Here is an 8,579-nt window from a genome sequence, read left to right on the forward strand (position 1 = left end):
GAAATTTACAGCGGAGCCGGGGCAAATGTCATATAGAATTATGGAACCACTATGCGATCCGATGCGACGCGATTTTTTTTCAATAAATTGAATTTTGCATTAAATGTGACATTTCCAAGAAGCAAAATTATTTTACTTGAAATTCGTCATAATGTTAGGAATTATAAAATCATAATTTTGCTATGCGGCAAGCCCTGTGTTCGGAGTTTTGTCCAACTTCGGCTCCAAGTCGGAGGCGATGATGACGTCATTGCGATTTGAAATTGATTTTGCTTTATACCTACGGGGAGGCTCGATCGAACTTGACTGAATTCCGATTTCCTATCACAATTCTGAATTCTGATTGTTAAGATTATATTGGTTGGAATGTTCATATCAAGACTGTTATTGCAATTTCTTTGAAATTCGGATCGCAACGAATCGCATAGTGGGCTTTATTCATCCTTTAATTGCCATTCATTTTTTTTATCATTTCACGTGTTCCCCTCTCTCTCCCGCTCTCGATCCCGCCTATAGCATATCATGTTTTAAGGGCCTATTTTCTCATTTTCTTTCAGTACCTTTTCTTTCCAATGTTCCTTCACTTTCCTTCATTCCCCCATTCTTCCGGTTTCCTGCCGCCTCCCCCCTCTTTTTTCCTCCTACCCCCCCCCCCCCCCCGCGGCTCTCTCCCTCTCTCTCTCCCTCTCTTTTATTAGCCCTACTTTTTTTCCTTTCACCCTTTCAGAGTCCTTTTTCATTAGTCTGCCCTGAGTAGGCATACTTTTCATTTTCTCCGAGTCTAATTTCCCTTTAACTGGTGAATTTGAAAAATTCTAAATGAAAATCCCTCAGGGGCAGTAAATTGTCCATGTCCCCTCCAACGTGGGATGTTGCTATACGCTACTGATAATAACAGGGTATATTGCAGAAAGTGCTTACCAATGCATTCTACAAATAAAATTACATTCATGATTATAAAATTATGGTTACCGAAAATTATATGTGTGTGTGCGTAGGGAGGGGGGTGAGGTGGGTTTGTGAGTGAAATAACCCCAAAAATCGAATTCAAAAGAGAGAAACAAAAAAAGCTCTTGAAATGTTAAAAAGGGCCTACTAGCGTACCTAAGGGGGGGCAGGGGGCAAACTGCCCCCCCCCCTGACGAGTCACAGGCAAAAAATAAAAAATAAAGCGAAAAAAGGGAAAGAAAAGAGAAAAAAGGAAAGAGAGAAACAAGGGGGAAGGGGCAAAAGAAGAAAGAGTTTCAGAGAAAGGGAAAACAAACACTGGACTGCATGCAGACTGTCGGGAAAAAATGATAAACTCACGACGTCGCCAATTTCGTCGTGAATTTGTTTTGCTTGCCTGGGCGGTATGCGGGTTGAAACCAATTCGTCTGCTGCTAATTCCTCCACTCACAACAGGGTCTACCTTCATTTAGTCTAATGCAATTTTGTCCATCAACTTTTCGCCTAACAACCATATGGTCCAATAACCATTTGGTCCATGTCATCACTTCGTCTAATCACCACTTCGTCTATAACCATATTTCGTCTCATGATAACTAGCTGGTCTAATATCAATTTTATTTTCCTTAATTTCGCCCAATTAACTCTTAGTCCAATTAGACCAAATGGCATATGGACTAAATGGCAATTGGTCCAACTGGTTATTAGGCGAAATGGCAGTTAGACTATGTGGATAGTGGACGAATTGATGGTAGACCTAATGATAGCAGACGATCGAGTTGGCATTAGATCAATTGAAAATAAACCATTGAAACGACAGAACGATGTCCACTGCTATCCATATGCATAGGCGGATCCAGGGGGGCCCAGGGGCCCAGGCCCCTCCCCCTACTGGCGGAGCAAAAAAAAGGGGAAAAGGGAAGAAAGAATTAAAAAAAGAGGAGGGAAAAGAGAGGAGATAAAAAAGAAGAGGAGGAAGACGAGTGAATAAAATAAGATGAGGGGAAGACGTGGAAATAAAAAGAATCTTTCATGCCACTATATAAAATTTTCGCTTGCGCTTCACGCTCGCATTGCCTGTTAGGTGATTTTCATATCTTGTTCCAGGGGCTGATCCAGCCTTCGCCAATAGGGGGGGGGGGGCGGAATTAAATTGTGAGGTGGATAATAATAATAATAATGGATATTTAGAGGCGCTAAAAACAAAAAGTACCATAGCGCGTACAATATATGAATAATAATTTAACATTTGCAATAATTACTACAATATTCAAGATAAAAAGGGAAAGTAATTATTGAGGAAAAAGGATATGGATCGCACTTAATAAAGAGTTGATATTTTTCATTATAATTACTTTGAGTTTTGACATAGGACCGGCACATCCTTACACTGCTAGAAAATTTGAATAAAAGAAGTTCCTGCAGCAGAGTCTCGAGAACACCTGTAATCTTACCAGATTGCGTAATCTTACAGGAAATTGGTATTTGGTGTATGGAACTTTACAAATTTCCTTAAATAAAACAGCCTTTTCCCCTTTTTAAACAGACCTGTTCTATTAAATTGCAGAAAAAATCCTGTTTTATGAATTTACGGAATGATTCTGTTATTGCTTTTGCAAAATCTTCTGTTTTTTCTGTAAAATCAGGGCTTTTTTTTAACAGTGTAGGACATGTCATCATATGAAAATGATGACTGTCTTCCTATTACTCTTGCTAAGCGCGAGATGAAACAAAAGGGACAATTCAATTATTAAATTAATATTTTATTCATTAATGCCTAATGAGGGCGCGAAGTCTGATGATATTATGGCCTGAAAACTGGACATTTGAAGCACTTTTGTAACTATAAATAGGATGCATCAGTCAATATATTTCTAACCATTAATGCGAGCGCAAATTGCGAGCCTTAATTGTCATGAAAAGGGGAATGTACATGTATAATCAATATTGAGACATACATTCAAAATGCGAGCGTGCAGCGCTAGCTGATACGTTTTGACAATCAGACCTGAAAAGGGATATTTTGAAAACTTTATGGAATACACGAAAATAATAGGTACCTGATGAATCGAAATTTGCGAGCGCGCAGCGCTAGCAGAAAATATTAATATTCAGACCATAAAACTGTCATATTTACAGAGCACTTTTTAAAAATCAATATGTAAATCACGCAAAAAGATGAAAGTTTGATTCTCGAGATGAAATACGTTTTGTATATTGACTTCCAAACTTGATATTTAAACTCCGTATTGAACAAGATATGAAAATCCCCGAACAGGCAATACGAGCGCGAAGCGCGAGCGAAAATTTTATATAGTGACATGAAAGATTCTTTTTATTTCCATGTCTTCCCCTCATCTTATTTTATTCACTCGTCTTCCTCCTCTACTTTTTTCTCCTCTCTTTTCCCTCCTTTTTTTTTATTTATTTCATCCTTTTTCCCTGTTTTTTGCTCCGCCAATAGGGGGGGGGGGGGGCTGTGCCCCTCGGCCCCCCTGGATCCGCCTATGCATATGGATAGCAGTGGACATCGTTCTGTCGTTTTCAATTGGTCTAATGCCAACTCGTCTGCTATCATTTGGTCTACCATCAGTTCGTCCACTATCCACATGGTCTAACTGCCATTTCGTCTAATAACCAGTTGGACCAATTGCCATTTAGTCCATATGCCATTTGGTCTAATTGGACTAAATGTTAATTGGGCAAAATTAAGGAAAATAAAATTGATATTAGACCAGCTAGTTATGAGACGAAATATGGTTATAGACGAAGTGGTGATTAGACGAAGTGATGACTGGACCAAATGGTTATTGGACCATATGGTTGTTAGGCGAAAAGTTGATGGACAGAATTGCATTAGACTAAATGAAGGTAGACCCTGTTGTGAGTGGAGGAATTAGCAGCAGACGAATTGGTTTCAACCCGCATACCGCCCATCAGGCAAGCAAAACAAATTCACGACGAAATTGGCGACGTCGTGAATTTCGTCGTCAATATTCAAATTGGCGACGTCGTGAATTTCGTAGCCAATTTCGTCGTGATTATTCGCGATTTGGTCTATTTGTGATGTCCCTTCAGGCACTAGCGTACCTAAGGGGGGGCAGGGGGGCAGAATGCCCCCCCCCCCCCCCCACAAGCAAAAAAAAAAGGAAGCGAAAAAAGGAAAAGAAAAAAGAAGAGGAAAGAGAGAAAAAAGGGGGAAAGGGGAAAAGAAGAAAGAGTTTAAGAGAAAGGGGGAAAACAAAAACTGGACTGCAGAGTGCAGACTTTTTTTAGTTCCACCATCTTTGTAGGTAAATGTCAATTAAACTGTACACTTTTATCGGTAAATTGTGATTTTTACGCAATGCGACTTTTAGAGCTCTCTGTACCGATAGTGAGGACGGACTGGGCTGACCAGGGACAGGAAAAAGTTAGAGTACAACTTTTAGGTAATATAATTATAACAATAAAAACTTCGCGCGTAGCGCTCGCATCAATTTTTTTGTTGGATACCTATGATAAATGTCTAGCTTTCAGATTGAAAATACAAAAATTTTCAGCTCGCACTTCGTGCTCGCGTCAATTGATTAGTCAGAAACCAAATGTTCACGGTTAAAAAAAGTGCTTATAATATCCAGTTCTTAGGCCGGAATATCAAAAATTTCAGCTCGCGCTTCGTGCTCACATATACTGTTTAGATATATCCATCCTGTTCATAGTTAATGAAGTGCTTAGAATGTCCGGTTTTCAGATAGGAATATAAAAAACCAAAAATATATCATTAGAAACCAATTTGTTCACGGTTACAAAAATTGCTTAGAATATCAAGTTCTTAGGTCGGAATATCAAAAATTTCAGCTCAAGCTTCGCACTCGCATAAAATTTCATCCTGTTCATAGTTAAATGAAGTGCTCAGAATGTAAAGTTTTCAGGTCGAAATATAGAAAAAATTAGCTCGCGCTTCGCGCTCACACATATTAATTGTTTTTAACTACCATTTTGTTCATAGTTTAAAAAAAAAGTGCTTAGAATGTCCTCTTTTCAGGGAGGAATATCTCGAATTTTCAGCTCGCTCTTCGCGCTCGCATCAATGAATTATTCAGTTAGAAACCAATTTTTTCATGGTTACTAAAAGTGCGTAGAATATCAAAAGTTTTAGCTCGCGCTTTGCGCCCGCACGACTGTTTAGAATCCCATCCCGTAAAACTGTTTAGAACGTCTAGTGTCCAGTTAGGAATATCAAATTTATTATCTCGCGCTTCGCGCTCGCGTAATTACCTATTCATCGTTTTAGGTCTAAATTTTTCAGAAAAAATTCAGCTCGTGCTTCGCGCTCGCAATTATTATTTTTATATTATTATTTTTTAACTTAATTTCAATGTCAAATACCTCTTTTATAACGTCTCCAAATGAAGAGAATTGGGAACATAATGTAAACACCTTCAAAGAGGAATAAAGAAGTATTTTAATATAAAAATTGCAATTACCACTTAATTAGAAATATATCGATCACGATCCAATACATTTCATTTCTGGATCACGATCCAATACATATCATTTCTGGAATGATATACAAAAAAGAATTAATTTCGACATTACAGTGCAATCGCCCAATAGCAAATATCAGTAGTAGCAACATCCCGACTGTTTTACCCCCTGGGTCCAAAACGTCCAAACGTGTAAGGGGGTGGGCTGCAAAATGCAGGGCAACGAGGACTGCGAGGTGCCCAAATATCCTCGTGTATTGGTAATTTTATGACCGAATGTTTAATTTCTGCACGTTTCACATCATGTAAAAAGGCTAAATAATAATTGAAAAAAATGTTCGCTCGCTCGAAAATTAAAAACTGTGAAGTTGATATTTGATTATCAGCCCCTTTAAAAAATTGTGCCTATATACGTCCATGCCTATTACCCCCCCCCCCCCACCTTGCTCATCCTTGTCGTCTCCCCCTGATGAAATTGCCAGGAACGCCACTGCCTTCAGGGCCACCACAGTTTTTACAAATGGAAAATAGTACAGAAAATTTGAACTAGCACCAAATACGATTTAGTGCATGAGACAACAAAAAAATCGCACCCAAAAGAAGGAAGTTTAGGTCAAATCTGTCCATTATATAAACCGAAGTTTAGAACCCAAGTTTAATAAACATCTTGGCGGTGACTCAACACCCATACTTCTCTTCGGGAGTTTGTTTATTACCCTTCATAATGTAGTGTTAAAAGAAATATAACGAATAGTCCGAATAGTAGTGAAAAGACTGGAAACACAAAAATATTGAAAGACATAGATTTGAATCTGAAAATGCGCGCCACTTCCCAAGCTCACTCTCTGCGCTAGCTCGCATTTCCTCATTTCTCCTTCTAAAAACCCCCATTTTCCAAATTCAAATTCTATTCGGTTTATTGCATACAAATTTCAAAGAATATAGAAAAATGCAGGGGAAAAAACAAATAGGCCTACTTGCGAATTAACAAAATAAATCAAATAAGAACTATCAAAATTATTGAGAGTAATTATATAAGATTAAACATTTCATCGTCGGTGATAAATAAGTTTGCATTTCCTGTACAGGGAGGTAATAATGTGCTCACGAGGATAACATGGAGCTTTGTATACTATCCCATTTTAATAGGCACAAATTATTTTGCTATTTATTCGATTTTTCATTGCATTTTGGTCATGCTTACAAAAAATATCAAGAAGATTTTTCATGAATTACAGCAAACATTAATTGATTTAAGTGTTCCCTTTTCAGGTCAGTATATCAATTGTATTCATCTCGCACTCGCATAAAAAGTTAAGTAAGATACCCATCCTGTTCATGATGATTGCAAAAAGTGCTTAGAATGTCAAAATTTTAGGTCAGAATATAAAAATATTTCACCACGTGCTTCGCGCTCGCATCAGTTATTTAGATAGATACCCATTTTGTTTACGGTCACAAAAAGTGCCTGGAATCATAAGTTTTGAGTCGGAATATCAAAATTTTCAGCTTGCATAAAACGTTTAGTTAGATACCCATCTTGTTCATGATTACTGAAAGTGCTTAGATCAAATATCAAAAATTTAGGTCAAAATGTCAATTTTTTCAGCTTGCGCTTTGCGCTCGTATACATTTTTTTGTTAGATACCCATCCTGTTACTTCATGATTATCAAAATTGCTTATAATGCCAAAATTTTAGGTCAGAATATAAAAAATGTTCATTTCGCACTTCGCGCTTGCATCAATTGCTTAGATAGATGCCTATCCTTTTCATGATTACTGAAAGTGCTATATCAAAATTTTAGGCCTGACTGTCAATATTTTTCAGCTCGCGCTTCGCGATCGCATTCGCGCTCGCATCAATATAGATACCCATCATGTTGAGGGTCACAAAGCGCTTAGAATCACAAATTTTGATTCGGAATATCAAACAATTTTCAGCTCGCGAACGCGCTCTCATCAATAGATTATGCATTCTTTTCATGAATTATTGAGTCGGAATATCAAAAACTTTCAGCTCGCGCTACGCGCTTGCATAAAGTTAGATACCCGGCCTGCTCATGATTACCATAAGTTTTATAGAAATGTCCAGGTCAGAATATAAACATCTTTTTTAGCTCGCGCTTACATACACATCCTGTTCATGGTTGAAAAAAGTATCTGAAATGTCCAGTTTTGTGTCGGAATATCAAACCTTTTCAGCGTAAAATGTTTATTTAGAGCCAATCCTGTTCATGATTCATGTTCACGGGGGCGCCATTTTTTTTCTCGAAAAGTTAACAGGGGCACCTAAATCAGGTCGGGCCCCCGGGTGCAAAATCCTGGATACACGCCTGCCTTATTAGATATCTGATCTTGTTTGTAAAAAAAAACTCAGATGTACTTTAGACTTTAGTGGGGACTACCCCCTAAACAATTTCTTTTTAATCAACTTTTTTTTTCACGGCCAAATTCTTGTAAGAAAACTAAGAATAGATATCATGATTGAGCATGCATGGGAGCACATCGACCGTGCAAGAAATTTAGCGTTTTTAGAATGCAGAATTAGGCCAATGAGGCTCTTTGAGTGCATTTAAACATGAATCTAAACATTTACAGTAGTATTAACCATTTGATGATTTTTTTTTCAAGAAAAAAATCTAGAAGAGGCAAAGAAAAGGAAAAAAAAAGAAAGGAAAACAGGAGGAATGAAAAGGTAAAATAAGAGGAGGAAGACGAGTGAATAAAATAAGATGAGGGGCACTAGCGTACCTACGGGAGGGGGCAGTCTGCCCCCCCCCCTGACGAGCCACAACCCATATGCAAAGGACGTATCCCTGCCCCCCCCCCCTGACGAGCTTGAAAGACCTTTGCCCCCCTGACGAGCTTGAAGACCTTTATTGCCCCCCCTGACGAGCTTGAAGACCTTTTTTTTTTGCTTGTCAATTTTTTTCTGGTACGAAATCCTTTATTTGTGATTGAAGACCTTTTTTTTTTTTTTTTCCTTTTTGCTTGTCAAATTTTTTGGCGGACGGATTTGCCCCCCCCCCCCTGTGGAAAATCCTAGGTACGCCACTGATGAGGGGAAGACATTTTTCATGCAACTATAATATTTTCGCTCACGCTTCGTGCTCGCATCGTCTGTTCTATGATTATTGTCTTGCTCACTAGGCTGATATGAA

This window comes from Lytechinus pictus, chromosome 2 (assembly GCF_037042905.1).
Source record: "Lytechinus pictus isolate F3 Inbred chromosome 2, Lp3.0, whole genome shotgun sequence".
In the NCBI taxonomy this organism is placed as follows: Eukaryota; Metazoa; Echinodermata; class Echinoidea; order Temnopleuroida; family Toxopneustidae; genus Lytechinus; species Lytechinus pictus.